This window comes from Ornithorhynchus anatinus, chromosome X2, assembly GCF_004115215.2.
Source record: "Ornithorhynchus anatinus isolate Pmale09 chromosome X2, mOrnAna1.pri.v4, whole genome shotgun sequence".
Lineage (NCBI taxonomy): Eukaryota > Metazoa > Chordata > Mammalia > Monotremata > Ornithorhynchidae > Ornithorhynchus > Ornithorhynchus anatinus.
Genome location: NC_041750.1, coordinates 6,167,427 through 6,171,094, shown reverse-complemented (window position 1 = coordinate 6,171,094; position 3,668 = coordinate 6,167,427). Strand labels below are relative to the sequence as shown.

Genomic DNA, 3,668 nt, shown 5'->3' with positions numbered 1-3,668 from the left:
CCATGCTACTTGGGTTGAAATTGTATTTAATTTGGCAGATGGAGGAGTAAACTCTCCTAGTGAGGCCCAGGGGTTCTGGTAGAATTTGCCTGCTGGGTTTTCTTGTGGCTTTATCAATATGGAGGGGTAAAACAGAGGCACAAAAACTCCAAATGACATATATGCTATCTATGTTTCCATAATGTTTTGGGGTCCGTATGGAGCACACACAAAAAATAGTCCCTGCTCTCAAAGACCTGGCCTGTTAAGTCGACATCAACCAATCATTTAATTAATCAGTGGCATTTATTGAGTGCTTACTGTGTTCAGAGCACTGTACTAAGCACTTGGTAAAGTACAATAAAATCAAGTTGGTAGACCCAAACTCTGCCCACAAGGAGTTTACGTTCTACAGAGAGAGACAGACATTGAAATATCTTTCAAATAAGGGAATAGTAGAGTATAAGGATATGTGCATAAGTGCTATGGGTCTGGGGTGAGTATCAGAGTGTTTAAAGGCTAAAAAGTCAAGTGCATAGGTCTCATGGAGGACAGGGTGGGTAGGGGAAATGAGGACATGACCCACATCACATACCCAGACGCAGAGACACACACACGAAATATCTTACTGTATATAAAAAGCTATATACCTATAGTACCTATAGTGACTCATATTTATTGCACCAACTGCACCCACACACAATAGGTTTCCATAGGCCTTGGCCTAGCTCCAAACTACAGGCCAACTTCAGAATGACCAACCAGAGATAAATCCAAAGAAGACTGGTCCAAACTCAGATCTGGAGAAGGTGACATATGCTTTCCTTAGGCGTGAGGGTGGGAAAATGAGACGGAACAGGAAGCGGTCACAGTTCCTGGAAAATGCTACGACTGGAGTCTCTTCTTGCAAACGACCGACCCTCTGCATGACCCTGATGGTCTGTGATCATCAAAAATGAACATGCTGAGCCTGCAATAAACATGACAAATGAGATATATAAACAATATGCAGTGTGCAAAGACCTGTTTACTTTTAATACACTCAGTTCTTCCATAATGTGTGTTTTCACTGTACCTAATTGGATATGATGTGCCATGGAGCTGAAAGAAATGGTTTATATGCATGTGCACATGTACATGTGGATATCTGCATGGTGTCGGACACAGTGAATGCTACAGCCTGAGCTTTTCTTAATGTGGGGCTTTGGAAGAATGCAATCCCTGCACTATGGAACTAGTCATTTGTTAACTACCAAGTACCAATTCCTCTTTTAAAATTACAGTCACTTTGTGATGAGAAGTAGCATGGCCTAGTGGATAGAGCACAGGCCTGGGAGTCAGAAGGACCTGGGTTCTAATCCCGGATCTGCCACTTGTCTGCTGTGTGACCATGGGCAAGTCACTTTACTTCTCTGTGCCTCAGTTACCTCATCTGTACAACGTGGTTAGGGCTGTGTCCAATCCAGTTGATCAGTCAATTCCTGGTATTTATGGAGTGTTTTTATTGTGTGCAGAGCATGGTATTATTATTATTTATGATATTTGTTAAGTGCTTACTATGTGTCAAACACTGTTCTAAGCACTAGGTTATATAGAAGTGAATCAGTTTGGACACAGTCCTGTCCCACATGGGGCTCACAGTCTAAATAGGATGGAAAACAGGTTTTGAATCCCTGATTTACAGTTGCGGAAACTGAGGCACAGAGAAATTAAGTGATTTGCTTAAGCTCACGAAGCAGACAAGCAGGCAGAGTCAGGATTAGAACTCAGGTCCTCTGATTCCCAGGCCTGGGCTGTTTCCACTAAGCTACACTGCTTGTCGAGATATTTGTGACTCTCCAGTTGTTCATGACTTTCAACTTCCCCAAATCACATCTCTTCATTCAAAGCCCTGCTCCAGAATCACTTCTTCCAGGTCATTGATCCCCACAACTTCCTGCCATGCCATCCCCTCAGTCACATCACTCATGTATGTATCTGTTTATTTTTGTATTTGTTCACTTCTGCCTATTATTTACATCTCTTTTCTCACTCTTAACTGGTGTAAATTCATGAATTTAGGCCCCCATTAGTTTGTAAGCCACCTGACAGCAGACATCATATCTGTATTATTTCCACTGCCTAGTACAGTGCTCTGCACACAGCTGCTCCATAAAGGTTGTTGATGCTAACACGCTGAAGTTGGTCCAGACATCAAGCTGAGTTGGAACATTGTACTTGGCGTCTCAGTTGGGCTTGGATGAGGCCTTAAAATTTCAGGCCTTATAAGCGTTACAGGCTTCATGTTTATTGATTTGAAAAAAAAATTGGCTATTGAGTGACTGGTGGAGGTAAGGTCCACCAGCAGATTCCAGGAACCAGCTCCCTGTTTTCCCACTCCCCTCTCCTCTTTCAACTCCCATATTCTGTCTATACCTCTCTTCTGTCGGATTTTCCTCCCCATTTCCCGAATCTGCCTCTTTCTCTCCATCCAAATGGCCACCACCCTGGCCCAGGCACTTGTCACACCCTGGCCCGACTATTGCATCAGCCTCCTTGCTGCTCTCCCGGCCTCCAGTCTCTTTCCTGCCCAGTCTTCACTCTTCTGCCTGGATAATTTTCTTGAACTTTATTCTGCATATATCTCCCTCTCCTCAAAAACCTCCAATAGTGGCCTATTCCTCTCTGTGTGAAGCAAAAACTCCTGACCGTTGGATTTAAGGCACTTGGTCAGCTCTCTCCCTCTTACTTATCATCTCTATACCACGGCAGCTCAAGCGCTGTGTCATTCCTCTCAAGATAATCTACTTTGTTCTTGTCTCTTGCCTCCACCCCCCTTGTTCAAGCCTTTCCTTCTGCCTGGAACTCCTTCCCCTTTCAAATCTGCCAGATCCCAGCTCTCTTCCTCTTCAAAGCCCTCTGACAAAACAACTCCGTAAGGCTTTCCCGGGTTCACATTTCCTTCCTCCCAGGTCATAGCCACACAACTACCACCTCACAATCGCCCATAACACTTCTGTACACGATGACTCACATATGCTAATATTTTTGAACTAAATTCATCTTCATAACCCTTTTCCTTTTCCTTCTATCTCAAAATGATTTTATTTATATCTCCCTGGCTGAATTGTGAGCTCCTAGAGGTCAGGGATCATGCCTTCTAACTCTATTCCACTTTCCCAAGTACTTAATACAGTGCTTTGCACATGGTAAGCGCTCAACGAATATTATCAATTGATTAATTCAGTTCAGAGCCACCTTCTTAAACCCCAAATACCTCAGAAGAGCCAACCCCAGGTTGGCTGGGGACCCCAGAATTGGCTAAACACAGTCCAGGAGCCCTCTACTCGTCTGGCTCCTTTCTTCTCTTGCTTAAAGGAAGCAGGTCCTGCTGGATTAGATCCTGTCTTCGTTTTGGGCCTGGAGCCCCATCATCAGGAGAGATGGCAGCCCTGGGCTGCAAGAGTCAGGAAGTGCTCTGCCAAATAAATACCCTGGCTGGAGGCCTAGCTGGGACTGGGTCAGCCTGGGGCCTGGCTCTTCCAAGACTTTCTCAATGTGGCTGACGTCAGCAAGCCTATTGATCAGTAAGCACTTCTCTGCCCTGTGTCCAAAATTCAAAGTCTCCAAAGGAGGAAAATTCAGTGGGGACAAGGCCCCCATTTGGGAGCCAGTTGTTGTCCCTGTTTTGTTACTGTTTGCTATTCCAA

The 3,668-nt window shown here is 44.6% G+C and overlaps 1 long non-coding RNA gene across 1 annotated transcript; it reads right to left on the bottom strand.

The window, feature by feature from the left end:
• Nucleotides 1-604: 604 nt before the first annotated feature.
• On the bottom strand, nucleotides 605-3,399 carry LOC103166928. The gene is made up of 2 exons (XR_485013.3): nucleotides 3,236-3,399; nucleotides 605-949 (listed from the first exon to the last, which is right to left on the bottom strand). It is a non-coding gene; the product is annotated as an uncharacterized LOC103166928 (long non-coding RNA).
• Nucleotides 3,400-3,668: the final 269 nt, after the last annotated feature.